At 38.7% G+C, this 17,954-nt stretch overlaps 1 protein-coding gene across 1 annotated transcript in view; it reads left to right on the top strand.

Annotated features, from left to right (window-relative positions):
- The window catches only part of ankrd11 (ankyrin repeat domain 11), a 191,399-nt gene that overhangs the window by 68,012 nt on the left and 105,433 nt on the right, over positions 1-17,954 (top strand). Inside the window, exon 2 of the mRNA XM_016245902.1 lies at positions 3,518-3,599. The gene's annotated coding sequence lies outside the window, so the exon portion shown is untranslated. The remainder of the gene's footprint in view (positions 1-3,517; positions 3,600-17,954) is intronic.

Genomic DNA, 17,954 nt, shown 5'->3' with positions numbered 1-17,954 from the left:
ATGACGAAGCGGATATCGTCCTCTTTTGGAAGACCAAACAAAGTAGTTTCGCTTTCACAACGAAGCACACAGCGTCTTCAGGACATGGCGGCAGCGGCAACAATACTACAGCGAGAATAAAAGTTACGCCGCCTTTCTTTGCGTGAACATTTGGGTGGCGTTATGCAAATCTTCCCACATAGTGAGGTAGATATGTGGGGGTGTGTTCGAACGAGCCGTTTAATGGTAGGCGTGGCTGACTCTTAACTTTTATAAAGAATATCTCTTTGGATTTGAGACTTTAGTCTTTGCAAATTTACAGATCTTCTTTATGCACCAAGAGCTTGTAACACTCCAAAGAGAAAGGAAAAAATTAAATCGCATCATATGACCCCTTTAAAATGGAAGATCACACATATGGTAGGGTATCGTTTAATGTTAAATAGATTCTTTTAACTGAGAATCTGCCAACAGCTGCTTATTTCTGGATAAGTACTCGGAATATACAGTGTAATTTTAATTATTGTGCAATGCTGTTATCATAATAAACACTTGTTGAACACCGATTTTATTGCTCTTTAATAGAAATCGACCGATGTATCTGTTTTGCCGATTAATCGGCACCGATAGTTGATTGCTGGTTATCGACAAAAATCCATGCCGATAGTTTTCCAGGTTGCGTCCATTGCTGTAGCAGCTGAGAAGGGTCTGCTGTCATTACACAGTGCGAGAGTGGTCTCTAGTGGTTTAAATCACTGACAGCACATGCTATTTGTTTAGACACGGGATACTGCACGCTGAACAGAGTGGGAAACTTCAGATGCGGATTTGAATGCAGCCGACAGAAAATCCTGCCGCACCACAGAGGGCCATTCACATAGTTTTCCTTTAAATTACATTATATTGGTCCCAAATCGTTGTTAATGTACATAATGATTTTTTACTACTACTAGTATGGTTCAGTACGGTTTTTGTTGTTAAAGGGGTCATATGATGCTTTTTTAAAGGTTATTATTTTGTGTATTTGGTGTAACAGAATATGTTGACATGCTTTAATGTTCAAAAAACACATTATTTTTCAAATGAATCAACCGTTTAAATGATTCGGTTCAATCGCAATGACTCGCTTCTTAACAGTGACTTGCTGCCACCTACTGGCGGCTTTAATTTCACATTTAAAGTATCTTTTCAAATAATGAAAATAATTTTTAAATAATTGTAAATATCAGTATTCAATGTTTTATGTTTAAAATAACAAAATATTATTTATGCATTTGTAACTGCAGGTCAAATGCATTCATGTCCCTCTGAGCTGAGTTGATTAGTGTGTAAATAGGCCTACATCTAAATGCCTCTTCAGATGCAGCTTCTGTGTTTCCTCTGCATTGCAAAGATGAATTTTGTTGATACTGATATAATTTGTTTGGTAACAGCCCAAATGTGTTTTTATTCTAATTGACTGATTAAATGTAAGAATTTGACTCAAAAGATGATGCACACTTTTAGAAAAAAAAAAAGCTTTATAAAGATAAAAATGCCCATAAAATGTCAAATTCAATTTAAACTTATTGGAACAGATTAATTTCTATCACTGATGTGAACTGACCAGTACACAGAATATGAAGGATATCAAAAACAAGTTTTACACACACACACACACACGCGTACGTAAAGAGACATTTAAGAGGGTTTATTCTCCAAGTAACTCTAATTTTGTGTTGCAGAAATTGTGTATGGACTCTTGTTCTCGTTCCAAATGACCTTCCTGTCCACTGATTTTTGCCTCTCACAAAAGCCACAAAGCCTTCCAAGAAGACAGTAAAGACTTATGTCATGCTTGAGCTTTAGTTAGGCTGAAACTTGAAAGTGAAGTTGCACGACATAAATGCAATGTTTAGGTATTATTATTTTTATTACTATTATTTTGATTTATGCCTTAGCTTTAGTTTGTACCTTTTTACCTTTTTTTAAAGTAATGTGAAATTGATTTTTATATTTCTTGATTTATGCCTTAATTTTAGGTTGTAATGTTTACCTTTTTTAAAGTGATGTGAAATTAATTTTTGTATTTTTATTAATTTTATTTTATTAATTTATTTATATATTTGTATTTGCGTTTTGAATGTAATTTGGCAATTAAATGCATTAAATGGGTTTAGTTTTAACAGTAATTAATGTATGCAAGTTCAGCAGTAAAAATATTTCTTTTTCTAAAAAGGAAACACAAATTAGTTATTTATTTTAAGAGACCCATCTTATTTTCTCTTGTATATCTAGTATTGCTCTTTAATAAAGAAAAATGGTTACTAAATTACTAAAATAATCGATAGCTACAGCCCTAGATAGAAGTCGGTCTAATAATCAGATAGAACGGTTAAACAAAGGAATTAAAATGTATACAAAAATGTATTATAACAATTGCTTTTTTTATTATTAGAAATAGAAATGCAAAAATTATAATACTGTCTCGTTTGTCTTCAGCATTCAGCAAATACGCATTTAAATCATTTGAACAAATCTTTGAATGTCTACTAATGAACATTTAATTTCACAAACCTTGCAAACATAGTCGAATCTAATTGAGATCTTATGAAGTGTGCATTTGTATCCTGCATGATCACGTATGCTCTGCATGACGGTCGGTCTGTGTGAATTGAAAGGTGACAGGAGGAGAGTTCAGCCTCACATGGAGATGCGAGATCGACTAAATTTAAACTCGTGATTTCAAATTATGCTGCGCTTTATCCATTTACCCACTGTCATATTCATGTCATTTTCACTGTGTGCTGTATGTAAAATGACTGTTACCTAAATGTATGTTAAAAACATACCGTGAAACCGTGATCATTTTTTTATCTAAGGTTATCATACCGTCAGAATCTCATACCGGCCCAGGCCTACTGGTGTTATACTTTCAGCTATTTTGAATTTGAATTGCCTTGACTTTTTGAGTTGACATGTAAAACTGAATGTCTACATAGAAATATTAAGCATTTTTCTTATTTGATATTATTTCTGAACATAGGATTCGCTACAAGTTTGTACACTATTTACCTTCATATTTCATTCTTTTGTTCTTGAACTTGTTTTTGTTACATTATCTTGAAACTGTCAACATTCTGAAAGAAATCTGTATTTTATTTTTTTGCCAAATCACCCAGCCCTAGTAAGGGTACAGTAGACATTGCTATCAAGTTTTGAATACCACTCTTGTTGCAGCTGTTGTCATGATGAAACTGTTGCAAAGGAGCTTGTGGGATTGGGTGACAGCGACATAGGAATGTGCCCATCGTGTGTCAGCACACACCAACTGTCCCTGAAATTGTGATAAACCCATTCCTAATAAATGGACCTCTGAGCAAAAAACACAATGGATGAATCATCTGCTCTTTTTCTCGTCTGAACTGGCCTTTCACATTCTGTGTGCTGAAATGAAGGAATACAGTAAAATTCATCTGCATTGAGGAAATGACTCATGTTTGAAAGGTGAACTGTCAGTATTCAGGAGACTAATCTGTCTTTCATTTTGCTTTCGCAGGATTCCTTGGACTTCACAGCCACATCTTCAGCATTTTTAGCTGGATTTTAACCTTTCCCATCTGAAGACGGCCATGGAATCGGTAAATCCCTTCTTTCTTTCTGTTGCAGCTAGTAATGAATATTTTACTCTTAGCGGCTAGTTCCTCGTTTTTGGTGCGACGGTTGGATATTGAAACACCGAGGAAGCATAACTGAGGCTGCAACTGTCTGACTCTGGCTGCAGTGGGATGTTTATTTTCCTTAGATATTGTTCATTTTTAGTCAGTTTGAGAATAGTGACTAGGCACTTTGAGCTGGTGTCTCTCACTTGCGTTAAATAGAGTATATATGTTTGAACATGTAGCTTTTATTTGTGAATGATGCCGTTGACTTTGTTGGCGCCCCTACTAGTACCAACAGGCAGGTGGACGGCTCAGCTCTGGAATGTGTGCATTAAGAGCAGGGCTTATTGCATGCCTGGGCCCTGCCTGCCGCTGCTTTTGTTAAGGGTTTTTGTTTTTGAGTGTGGATTTTGCATCCTCGGTGTATATGTGTGCGTAGAGGCTGTTGTGAAAATGGGTCACTGCTTGCAGAGAGCTCGCTGTCTCTAATCTAGGGTCCCACTCCAGCACACAGCTCATGTGACCATGCTTCTTCATCAGTAAGCAGTGGCAGCCTATGACAGTCATTCCCAACGGAAGCCAGCAGACCCATAGTATTAGAACAGATAGTGTGCTGTTGTGTACTAAGAAAGGCTTAAAAATAGTTCACCCAAAAATCTAAATTCTGTTATCACTTATCACCTTTCAAATCAAGCCCTTCCTCCATGGGGCACATAATTAGATTTTTGGCAGCTGTTTTCCATAAAGTGTAAATTATATTATAACTTAGTTTAAAGTTTAGTAATTATTTACTAGATGTGTAAACTGGACATTTCAGCGCAAGACGATCTGACATCAATTCACTTAGCTGGCGATACAATATTGCATTGCATTGATACACCCATATTATTTATTACTAATGATCACCTCCACAGCTCTGACTTTACAACCAAGTGGTATACAAAAAGTACAAAGCATTAATGAATGATATTGATTCTTGTTGTTTTTCTCAGAATTTCAGAGTCAGATGGCTTCATAAGACTTGGGGTGCTTTCACACTTGGTTAACTTGCCTGGTCCGAACCCAAGTTCGATTGCTCCCCCCTCCCCCTGCCCCCCACTGGACTGCGTTCATGTTATTTTATTTGGCTCTGAACCGCGCTTCGTTTGCGTCATCAAGCCAGCAGCTGTTTACCCCAATGCTTAGTAACGACTGCGCAGGAGAAGGCAGCAAATGCATAACATTGCTCTCTGCACTTTTATATATTTTTGAACTGTTCGTTTTGTTTACAAAGCTTCGGTACATAATGGCACTTACGTCTGTTTTACAAATGTACTGCAAATGCTCTAAAGAATGCTGAAGGTGAACAGAAATTATATATACAGCTCTCTGTTTGCAGCACGTCAGTCACGCTCGTCAGGAAAGTGAGTGAAACACACAAACACACATTTTTATCAAATAATACGTCATTAATAGCGGTTCACTTCTGCGATTTGGTACAATTGCGTTCACATCAGCAGCGAACTGTACCGTAGTTCACATGAACCGTACCCCAGACCACCCTTTTTAAGCAGACTCGGGTACGGTTCGCGGGTGTGCACCCGAGTTCTGGAAGACAGCGTTCACATCATCCAAACGAACCGAACTCTGACGTCAATCGAACCCTGGTGTGCACCAAAAGTGCTAGTGTGAAAGCACACTTACAAAACATTGTTTATCTCCTTTTGTGTTCCACCAAAGAAAGACAGGGTTTGGAACAAATTTTCATTTTCGAGTGGACTATTGCTTGAAGTTTTGTATGTAGCATCATATTGCTACAGTTGTGAATGCTGTTATCTCTCAGCATACAGGCTAGCAGAGTGAAGTCAAGCTCCTTTTTTACTCTCTGAAGCGCTGATAATTTCCCCCATTTTTTGTTGTCCCTGTGGAGCTCTGGAGCTCAGAAATCTTCTGGTGTTTACCTCTGAAATCAGACTATATCTGCTTACCTTCAGTGGAAACCAAGGAGAATGATCACAAAGCTCATTATGCCGGCAGCACGCGCTGTGTGTGTGTTTTCCTCGCCCTCCCAAACCCCTTCCACTTCTCCTCATGTGATGCCAGTCACATGGTTTCCTGGCACCCGTAGCAGTAAATCAGAATCCGATTATATTTTTAACCACTCTAAATCCACCGCCATTCTGATGGTTAGCAAAGGCACTTGCTTTAGCCCTCTCTACCCCCATTTCCCCTTGAACCCTGCTCACCACCTGCCAAAGATCTGGTCATATTTGCAGCATTATCTGCTGACTGCAAGAGGGGAGGTGTTTGGTATGGCCACAGATGAAAGGAAGCCCTCTGCTCATTACAAGCGTGTTTTTCTTGTCCTCGTTTCTTTCCAGAGCAGCTCCGTCCCTCAGTGAGATTAGTCTGTGGTACTCCAGTGGGGAAATGCAGCCTTGCCAGTCAAATTACATAACTCTCATAGCCAGGCTTGAGACAACTATAGAGGCTTTGTTCCCAAGTTACTCCACCCCCTTCTTCCCCTCTTGGCGGCCTACATGTTAATGTGGTATTGAAAGGGTCTGTGTGCTTCGAACAGGCCCAGTTCTGTGGTGAGAGAGCAGAAAACTTGCATCATTAACGTGCACAATGGCATCATGCTCGTATGCGAGCACAAAGATTAGAACAGCAATCAGTCTCTTCCTGTGAAAGACAACTTTGCGTTTTGACTGGGACTTTTAAACTGTGCTTCGGGGCAGTGGGGCTTTCTCTGCATGTTGGGCAGTGTCCTTTTTCTAATTGAGTTGAGTTTTGTGCTTATCCATTCTGGTGCTAAAATGAGTCAGGACAGCAGAAATGAGAAGTCTTACTGCATAAGTGTGCCTGTAACGCATGCAATGCAGGATGAGGCTGAGCTTGTTGTTGTGGTTGTTGTATTGACACACATGGTATTCACATACGGATGGGAAAGTAGCTACTTTTTATTTTGCTTAGAACTCATTTCAGCGTTGCCAGTGTGTTTGTTCTCGTGAGTTGACACTTAATGTGCGAAATTCAGTCATTCTAATAAGAATCTACGTGTTTGGGAGTTTTGCGTGGTGAAGATAAAGGCTACGTCAACATTAATCCTGATACATTTGAAAACAGAGTTTTTGTTTTAAAACTCTCTCTGTCCATATTAGTGTTTTTAAGAGCTTTCCAAAAGCTTCTAATCCATACTGAAATGTCAGAAAACGTTAAATTCGCCTTACTGCGCATGTGTAAAACCTCATAAAAGCTCACTGAGATGATACAGACAGAACCAACATAATTTTTCACGCAATTCTTTTGGCAGGATCATTTTATTTAAGGAAATATCTCATCATTCACTGACGTGTCTATTTCTCTTTTACTCATGTTTGATCTAAAACGCAAACTGCCCTCATGTTTTGGCGCAGGACAGCAATTGTGTGTAAATTTTCTGTCATCTTTATAGGACTGTAATATAAAGAGTGTACAAAGTAAATATCTTTAGCAGCAGTGTGAAAGTGAATGGCACAATAAAAGCACAGTTACCGGTAGGGCTGCACGATCATTCGAAATGGAATCGAGATCGCGATTCGACAGAAGCTGCGATTGTCATGCGTTTCTTTCAGTGAAGCACGGTTCTGTGATCACCAGTAAATCTCCATCCAAAGGCCAGAGGGCGCTTTCGTGCTTAAACTCCAAATACGCCTCGCTGCAGCAGAATAAACAGAAGACTCAACTGCTTTCATTGATTCAACGTGACTAATAAACACACGACTACGGCAATATACGGTTTATCTGAGTTCTTATCATTATAATTTTAATTAAAATAAAGTATATTTATAATGCAATGCCTTTATCACTGCTTAAATACTATGAAAGATGTTGCGTGCCTTATTCTGTGTAAGAAGCCACATCTCACAAAAGGATTTATTTCAAACACTTGACTGATGTTATGAAGTTAGTTTGGAGTAAAAATTTTATTAAATGTGGTATTTTCACATGCTTTCAGATGGAGCAGCATTTACTTCACAGAGCCGTAGTTCACTGAGAAGCTATGCAAACAGCTGTCATTATCGCAAACGATTTCTTCGATTTCAGAATCGTGCAATAAAATCGTCTGTGATTTTTTTTGTGTAACTTGTCAGTGAACTACGGCTATGTGTAGTAAATTGTTGCGTGCCTTATTCTGTGTAAGAAGCCACATCTCACAAAAGGATTTATTTCAAACACTTGACTGATGTTATGAAGTTAGTTTGGAGTAAAAATTTTATTAAATGTGGTATTTTCACATGCTTTCAGATGGAGCAGCATTTACTTCACAGAGCCGTAGTTCACTGAGAAGCTATGCAAACAGCTGTCATTATCGCAAACGATTTCTTCGATTTCAGAATCGTGCAATAAAATCGTCCGCGATTTTTTTTGCGTAACTTGTCAGTGAACCACGGCTATGTGTAGTAAATTCTGCTCCATCTGAAAGCACGTGACGATGATTTTCTTCTGATTACAGAACCGGCCTTTTTAACAAAATGCGCATGACAATCGCAATCGTGCAGCCCTAGTTACTGGTATAAACATAGATGTCTATTGGTACAGTGTGTCACATGACTAAACATGCATCATCATTTTCAAAAGCCTCTGTTTTCACAGTCCACACTACATCACGTAAACAGCGTTTTCAAATTTATCCACTTTGGAGAGCATTTTCAAAAAGCTTGATTTTCCTTGACAAAAACGCTGTTTCAGTGTGGATGCAAGGCCAAAACCGAGAAAAAAATATGCGTTTTCAAATGAAAATGTATTAGTGTGGAGAAGACCAAAGTTTCCCGTGCAAATTTCACGTATGTTTAAGATGGTCACACAAATTCATTGTGCTGACCAACTGAAAGCCACTTGGTTTGAAAGTGACAAGTGCTTCATGCATATCTACAGCATGGTAATTGGACTTTTTTTGCACACAGATTTTTGCTATTTAGACTGCATCTTTAGGGTGGAGAAGTTGAAAGTATTTTACGGTTTAGTTAAAAGTGGAAGTATTAGAACATGAATCTTAAAGTTATAGGGTAGTACTTGGGTTTGCATGTAAGTATTTGCATCCAGCTAAATGCATTGCCTTCATTTTATTTTCTACAACTCTTCTGTTTGCGCAAGAAGGTTTTGAGTAGGGATGGGCATTTTCCAAAAATTTTGCATTCAAATATTTGGGCTCATAAAAAAACTAATATTTGTTTATTTAAATGAGGTTTAATGAGAAAGACGTTATTTTTAATTATCAAGTTTTTGTCACGATTTCTGAACAAGCTTATTATTTAGCCGTTACACAACAATGTTTTACAACAACGTTACGTTATATCACAAGGTTTTATTTTGGTTGAAAACGTGTAAACAAAAAAATACATAAAAAAGCATTCATTATCAAGCAGAGCAAATGGAAAAATCAAGCAGACTGTGCCAATAACAGTACAGAATGTAGGCCACATATACACGAGTAGGCCTATATTTATTGTGTTTAAATTTTCACGTATTAATTCTGAGAGAAACAATAATATCCACATGCTCGGGTGAAAGTTTGTTCCTCAGTCTAATAACAATAAGAACGCGCTGACAAAAATAACGTGTGCTTTCTTAGCGCTTTGTGTTAAACCACTCTCCCTCAAGGAACCTTTATATATATCTCAAGATCATTTGGCTATCAGATGCACTCTCTTCTCTGCTCATTCGGAGTACAGCTGTGCTTACACGACTGTGAATGCAGTTATGGACAGCTGTCTTTCCTCAGTCGACTGTGTTTTGATTTCATGTGATTTCTCATTGTGGTGGTGATATTATGATGATACCAGTGTCATTAATTCATTTGATCAGAAGTAATTACATTTTGTCAGATCATTTAGATCAAAGTAAATCCAAACTTCGCGAGGCAGATGACGACATTCTGTGATCAAATACTATCAAACTTGTTAACGCTCCACAGCGCCACCCAGTGCATTTAGTTACTGCTTAGAATTTATCATGGATTCCCTGCATCTACGGCCAGCAAATCAACACATAGTAAAATTCGAATAGTGTTTTTGCTCCACAGCGCCACCCAGTGCATTTAGTTACTGCTTAGAATTTATCATGGATTCCCTGCATCTACGGCCAGCAAATCAACACATAGTAAAATTAGAATAGTGTTTTTATTATTCGAATAATAATTTCAGACTGAATAATCAAATGTTCGACTATTCGTGCACACCCCTAGTTTTGAGCAGTATTAGCATGCAAAAAAAAAAAACCTTCCATGGATGTTTCACAAATCCACTGGAAATAGTTTACCATCTGGGTACCTTTGGCATACAGCATGATTTGGAATGCACCGTAGGCCAGAGCATTTGGCAGGTTCAGTGCAAGTCCTGCCAAATGCTCTGGTTTCTGATTGGTTATGGTGCATTTCATTTCAGTTTCAGTCTCTGAGTCAGCTCATCACTAATATACTCTGTTTAAACCAGACACACTGAGAACGTTTCAGAGCACAAGTTCAGAGAAAGCGCTGTAGGTTGCTTGTGGTTGTTGGTGTGGTCCACTTCCTCTGGATTACACGCAGCACTTGTGTGCAAGGAAGTGCAGCTCTGAACCCTTCGCTTGCCTCATCACTCATCTCCCTTCTCTTTTGGCAAAGGAATGGACATGTCAATTTAGTAAATGAAGAGACGCTCGTATCCAGAGTGATGTGCTGCCAAGACTTTAGAACCAATGTTTGTCCTTCTGTTTGTGTCCCACACTGATGGAGAACAGAAACAGAAAAAAGGTAAGATGAGGAACAAATCATCTGGGTGCTGTGGTGGGACAGGGAAGGGTGTGATTTTGGTATGTCAAGCAGAGTTGCTTAGCCTATGTTTTTGTCCTGGTATAATATTAGGATAAATAGCAAAACAAGATGGCATTTGCCTCAAACGCCTTTTTTCATGCGCAAACCTGGTTTATTGATACTCTGTGATTTAGGATTCGACTTCCATAGTTATGTCTCTGCAAGATATCTTGTTTTTGTGGTGCAGCCCTTAAAAGAAAATGAAATTTTAGGTGTTTCCCCCAGGCCTAGTAGAGCCGCCACAGGTCTTGAGCATCAGACCGTGTTGCTGTGTTATGCATTTACACGGCATCAAATAAATGCTAAGCCCACTTGACAGACAAGAGGCCCAGTGAACTACAAAACCCAATGGAACAAATTAGAGTTTTATGTTCTAATCTGAGCCAAAGAGCCCTCCCATGGTGCCTCAGGGCAGTCATGATTTTAGCATGCTGGTTCAGCTGTATGGGGCTCCGGCACGGTGATTAAAGAACGTTGAGAATGTGGAGATGTTGGATTGTTTTCCATAGATGCCCTTTCAACTCAATCTGCGAGCAGTGATTGGATTCTTTGTAAATGTAATGTGTTTTATCTTTACTGTGTCAGTACAATGAAGGAAGTCCATGTCTCTTTGCTAATATAGAAAATGTATGAAATGTCAGCTGCTGGGGCTCCACAAAGCTGACCGTGGAGCAGAGGTTTTACGTTTGCACATGTGGCATTTGCAGAGAGATAGCAGTTAAATGAACTGTTCTCATTGACCATTTGTCATAGCAAATCAAAGTTTCTGGGGTCAGCTGAAGTTACATGTGCTCTAAATGTTAATAAAATCTTGCATGTCAGTGTCTCTATTGCCAATCTTTTCTTCATGAGGAAAAAGAAAAGAACAAGCACGCAAGCATAAATCTGAGCTTGTATGTATGCACTCATGCTCTCCACACATCCCCTCCTTTTCATTCCTCAGTGACGTTTTGGTTTTCCCCCGCTTCCTTGTATTGCTCTCTCCCTCCCTACATGCCATGCTCCTCACTGGCTTGAATCATGGTGACTGTGCTGTTTAACTGTTGTTGCTGCTTACAGAACTGATTTATAACCGTATTGTCTGATCTTAGATTGTTTACACAGTCTGTATTTGGGATTGACAACCGTATGTACTGAGTGAGTGTCAACAGAAAATCCAAATTAGCCCCGATGCACTGTTCTGATTTTATTATGAACGATTCATCAGTGTGTGTTATTCCAAAGGAAAACATGTAATCTTTCATTAAAATATAATATCTTGCTCAGCATCTGAAATGACTGAGATGACATTTCATATAAACAGGAGACTGCATGATTCACTTCAGAGTTCAGAAATATCATGATGGATTCGATCACGGCAAGGAGTAATGCTATCTATCAGGAGGTGCTACCAACACTATGCTGTTAGGGTTTAGTATTTTTTTCACAATTATGTAAGCGATCAGTGCTGTGATTAACCCCCTCCTTTTCATTCCTCAGTGACGTTTTGGTTTTCCCCCGCTTCCTTGTATTGCTCTCTCCCTCCATACATGCCATGCTCCTCACTGGCTTGAATCATGGTGACTGTGCTGTTTAACTGTTGTTGCTGCTTACAGAACTGATTTATAACCGTATTGTCTGATCTTAGATTGTTTACACAGTCTGTATTTGGGATTGACAACCGTACGTACTGAGTGAGTGTCAACAGAAAATCCAAATTAGCCCCGATGCACTGTTCTGATTTTATTATGAACGATTCATCAGTGCGTGTTATTCCAAAGGAAAACATGTAATCTTTCATTAAAATATAATATTTTGCTCAGCATCTGAAATGACTGAGATGACATTTCATATAAACAGGAGACTGCATGATTCACTTCAGAGTTCAGAAATATCATGATAGATTCGATCACGGCAAGGAGTAATGCTATCTATCAGGAGGTGCTACCAACACTATGCTGTTAGGGGTTAGTATTTTTTTCACAATTATGTAAGCGATCAGTGCTGTGATTAACATGACCAATTCAATTTTTAGAATCTTTGGGGGCTTGGGCCAAAAACCTTGGGCCAAAGCAGGCCAGCTCGTGCTTGAGGAGTAGTGGAGTTTCTCTGCGTCTGGAGAGCATCAGCGCCGTGGATTATTTCATATAGTTAACAGCTGTAACACCAGCATTAAAGACTTTTAAAATGATTTTAGCTCAAAACTCACTTTCAGACAGCAGCGAGTGTATGAAATAACTTCTGTTTGAGATACGATGTAGATTATAGTTCCACATCGGCTTATAAACTCCTGTTTATATGTGGACTATATCTTTATCGTTATCTTTATAGTTATCGTGCTTGGGGGTAGGGGAAAGGGGAAGAGCTAAGGGGTAGAGTTGGGATTGCGCCTTAGCCCCACCCGGCTTGTTCAAAGCACTGGCTCGCACTGGCCCGGCTATTGTGCTTCAAGTTTCTGATGAAGATCATAAGCTGAAAAGAGAAGCGTGACAGTTCCCAACTTAGATCTAACTGTTTGTACTTAATGTGTAAATGGATATTTTTCTAAATGGCAGGCAGTGACTTCTCACACCTTATTTGAGAGCTATAATTGCAGAGCACCTATTTTGGTAGCTGCTCTGTGGATGCAAAACCAGAGATGAAGGCTTGTTCACCAGCATCTGACCATAATGACATTGATTTTTCATTGTCTATGTTAGACTGGCTGTGGTTTGAGGAAATAGTGCCGTTACATTTTGTATCTGAATATCTGAATTCCTATAAAAGGCCTGAGAGATGTGTTCTGCTCCCGGTCTGCTTGGGCTGGTCCCGCAGTCCCTTTTCCCAGCACAGTGCTCAGTGACCATGCTGTCATTTGTCCCTCATCTGGTCTCAAGCCAACAGCACTTTTGGGATGGAGTGTCTTTGATCACAACCCCTCAGTGTGCATGCATGCCTTTCTCTTCTCTCATTAGAGGTGCTGACCTTTGCTCACTGTGATATTTCCATGTGAAAACAAGAAATTGGGTGAGGGAAGGTGCTTGTTTCTTCAAATATCCAGTGTCCTGTTGTGTAAATATTGTCAAATTTTGTAATCTGCATTAGGCATATGACAGTATCAAATTTTCATGTTGCAATTAATTGCTAATGCTTTTATCACGGTATACAGTGTTATCACGGTATTGAAATTTAGTTGCCAAAAAAAAGTGTTATCAAACTATAACGGGTTTAATATCTTTTCTTATAACAAAAACAACTGAACATTTACATACAATAAGGTAATACACAAAATTTTTTACATGTAAAGTAAAAGACCGCTTCTTAAACCAGAGAAGGTGAACGTGTTGGTATTCTTGTGGGAAAAACACATGCAAGCACCGTCACCGACTATAAGTTTAGTTTTACTTTTCTTTTTGTTTTCATTTTTAAAAGCTTGTTATCTTTGCTGTTTACCTCACATTACGCTATGGAGGCTCTCTTTTATTTAGAAATATCAATAGCAATTTGTATTAAAACTATATTCACTGAAAGTAATAAAAAATATAGAGAATCGAATCGAGAGCTTTGCGAATCGAAATCGAATCAAATCGGGATATCTGAATCGATACCCAGCCCTAGTATAATACAGCATGTGGTGTATGCCATGCCTCATCTTTGTCTAGTTTGTCATTGTATCTTACAGTTTTATTGTTGTTGTGCTTTTTTAATTAAGAATAACAATTAATCCATCTTTTGTTTTAGTCTTAAAAAGTGAAAGGTGTGTAGATGTATGTAAGCAAAACAGACAATTATCTTTTCTTGTAAAACGTTACAAGATTGCGAATTCGAAATTGAAAGTGAAAGCACCCAAAGCCCGGCTTATAAACACAGCAGAAGAACTCCCATTCACAAAATTCTAATTTCAAATACTACTGATGAAAAAGAACGGGTATAATGTTAACCACTTTCGTTTCCATATAACTATAAACTATGATAAAAGTTCATCAGCATGTATTAATTAATCCCATGTTGTAGCGCAAAAAATATATATATATTGCGGCCAAATCATGTGCTAGTGCGACCAACTGAGAAAGTTAGTCGCAAAAGAGTGACCAGTGGGAAGAATGAGCCTGGAGCCCTGTACAGATCAAAGTGCAAAAGAATTATTAAGACCAATAAGTAACACTTTACAATATGATCTCATTAGCTAAGCTTATTTAATGCATTAACAATAATAATGAGCAATAGCTACATTTGCTACAAAAGTTATTAATCTTTGTTTTAAAAAATACAACTGTTCATTAAATAACACAGTTGCACTTTTTGATTTTAACAAGGTGTTATTAAATACTGAAATGACCTAAGATTAATGAAGGTTTATAAGAATTTTTCATTGGCAGTTTGTTAACTAATGTTAATTAATAAATACCTTAACGTAGCCTAAAGTGTGACCAAACAATAAAGAATCAAAACATCTTCAAACAATATCTAGGGCAAGTTGTAGTCCAGATTAAAATGTAAAAAAAAAGAAGTTTGAAAATAAATAGCCTATTAAGTCTAAATATTGAAGTATTTGGTGCTGTGATGAACACCACTGCAAATACAAAAATCTGTATGGCCGTTTAAACCATAGATATGTAATAGGTTTTAAAAAGTAGTGCAGCTGCTTTTTTTACAGGTTTCCAGAGTAACGGCTGCACTTCAGCGCCGTCTGCTGTCAGAGAGTTCTCGAAAGGTACCTTGATGCGAGCGTGTGGCGGTGCTGACCCAGATCCGGCGTAATGACGTCATCACCGCCGCCACACGTTCGCGTATATGGTACTGTCGTGAACGCGCATCCACAAGTGACGGACTTGTGTAGAGACGAAAATGTGGAATAAAGTCGTTATTTTTGTTTTCTTTGCACAAAAAAGTATTCTCGTAGCTTCGTAACTTTACAGTTGAACCACCGATGTCAAGCGCGCTCATTCTTGCGTGTACATATAATTTAATTTTCACCACCTGCAAACTCACAAGGAGCTCATAAAAGGCACTTTACCTCATCGTTTGCTCCACGTTTGCCCTCTGGGTTTTAAAAAGTAGTGCAGCTGCTTTTTTTACAGGTTTCCAGAGTAACGGCTGCACTTCAGCGCCGTCTGCTGTCAGAGAGTTCCCGACAGTACCTTGATGTGAGCGTGTGGCGGCGCCACACGTTCGCGTATATGGTACTGTCGTGAACGCGCATCCACAAGTGACGGACTTGTGTAGAGACGAAAATGTGGAATAAAGTCGTTATTTTTGTTTTCTTTGCACAAAAAAGTATTCTCGTAGCTTCGTAACTTTACAGTTGAACCACCGATGTCAAGCGCGCTCATTCTTGCGTGTACATATAATTTAATTTTCACCACCTGCAAATGCTGTCAGATGCTGACCCACAGTACCTTGAATGACGCGTGTGGCGCCGCCACACGTTCGCGTATATGGTACTGTCGTGAACGCGCATCCACAAGTGACGGACTTGTGTAGAGACGAAAATGTGGAATAAAGTCGTTATTTTTGTTTTCTTTGCACAAAAAAGTATTCTCGTAGCTTCGTAACTTTACAGTTGAACCACCGATGTCAAGCGCGCTCATTCTTGCGTGTACATATAATTTAATTTTCACCACCTGCAAACTCACAAGGAGCTCATAAAAGGCACTTTACCTCATCGTTTGCTCCACGTTTGCCCTCTGCTCATTTTGTTTTGGTTATACCGTGTTGTCAAATCATGTCGCATAGCATCGAATCTTGTCATTACTTCCTGTTTTTAGTTCGTTTAGAAGTATTTGGTCCATATTGTATTCATATTTCATTCGAATTGCACCAGAGTTTGTTTGGAAGTAGCCCGAGACCCATCTTTTTAGCGGTCTCGGTCCGCTTGTTTGGTGCGCACCAGGGTTTGGATGGCAGCGTTCACACTTACTTTCAAACGAACCAAACTAACAGAGCAATCGCACCAGAGTTTGTTTTAATCGAACCAAACATGACAAGTGTCAACATGTATTGTAAAAAGGGGCATAATATGTCTCCTTTAAACCGCAAAAATTAAGTCTCCACTTCTCTGGGTGAATGAGCAGCAGTTTCATCTACTACATGTATTCAAGCATGCATGATGCTTGTTATTGTTTTTTCCTCACTTTAAGGGCAGTCCACATTGACTTTTTGTAACATTTTATTCATTACCTCTGTTTGTGATAAATTTATATTAAATTATAAAACGGAATCAGTTGTATTTGTCTTTGTTCACAGCCCTTCAGTGTGGGGAAAAATACAACTGATTTTATAGGGTCCTAATGTTTGCACACTCTTTCTGACTTTAGATTTTCGCACTGACATATTTAATGTCTTAATATTGCCTGCACGGTTGGTTGCTGTTATGTGTTCCTATTGTATTAGGGGTGGATCACATGAGAGCTCCCTTTCTGCACTACTAATACCAGTCTCTGCCTCAACTTTGTGGCATTGTCAATAGTCACTGTCCTCTGGAATTGACAACTTTTGTTGAAAATGAATCACTTCCGATATCTTTGTTACTGCAAATCGTTCACACAATCTGTTGTGTTTTACCAAGGAAGACGCTCAAGGAAGCATTTGTTGAATAAGCCCTGTTGTTCATCTAATCTACGTTTTGTTTGGTCTCCGTATAGAGTAAAGTTTTCTTTATAGAGAGAAGATGATGTATTGTTCTGTTGAATGTTTTAAAGCTGCTCTTATCTGAGAGCATTCTTAAAGCAGGTGGGAATGTTTGTATGTTCATAGCCTCACTTGAGTCTCACTGAAAGAACTGTGCTTGCTTGTGTTTTGACTCTAGAGAAGGTTGGAGCTCCTCCGGATCCAGGTGTTCTTCATATCACAGGGCTTGCAGTGACAGCAGCCATGTTTGCGTGTGTGCCCCCTCCCAGTGTCTGGCTTTGATTCCTGCCAGCTGAATGGACAGAACCAGCACAAAATGGGCCTGAACTTGTGGAGAGGAATTTATGTTTGGAATTGTGGCTTTCAGTTGTTTCCTTTCCTGGTCTGCAGTGAAATGTGTAGTGTAGTACTTGTATTGAGTAGGGCTCAGTGATTTATGCTAAATATATACAATATATTTCCACTTTTTAGTAGCTATTTAAAATGAAGGAACATGGTGAATGTTGCAGTAATTTTGTTACATTTTTGGTCCTTAGTTTCAAACAGAATGTCTGATTCAGGGTTTTTCCTGAATTGAAAATATTTTGGCAGACACCAAAGAAGTCTTTATTATGCTTTATTTCATAATTTAATGCGATTTCTGGGCAATGACTGCTGAGCTTGCGATGGGGGTATGTTACGTGTGTTGATGACTGTTTTAATACCTTATTTCGGTGATTCACTTCAAGGGTTAGGTCAGCCAAAAATGAAAATTAACTTGTGTTCCACGCACGACAGAGAGCAGAAGTGAGAGAGAAGTGTTTATTACGTTTGAAATATGGTTATTTTTCATGACCCCGGAGCCGTGTGAGGCACGTTTTGTTATGGATGTGTGTGTTTTATTTGATGACTTGTGGACTGTTCAACAGAAACACCTGCAGACTGCAATGATA

This window comes from Sinocyclocheilus grahami, unplaced genomic scaffold (genome assembly GCF_001515645.1).
Source record: "Sinocyclocheilus grahami isolate Dianchi unplaced genomic scaffold, SAMN03320097.WGS_v1.1 scaffold772.1, whole genome shotgun sequence".
NCBI classification, from domain to species: domain Eukaryota; kingdom Metazoa; phylum Chordata; class Actinopteri; order Cypriniformes; family Cyprinidae; genus Sinocyclocheilus; species Sinocyclocheilus grahami.
The sequence above is the reverse complement of the archived record's forward strand: the minus strand, read 5'-3'. Positions and strand labels throughout refer to the sequence as shown.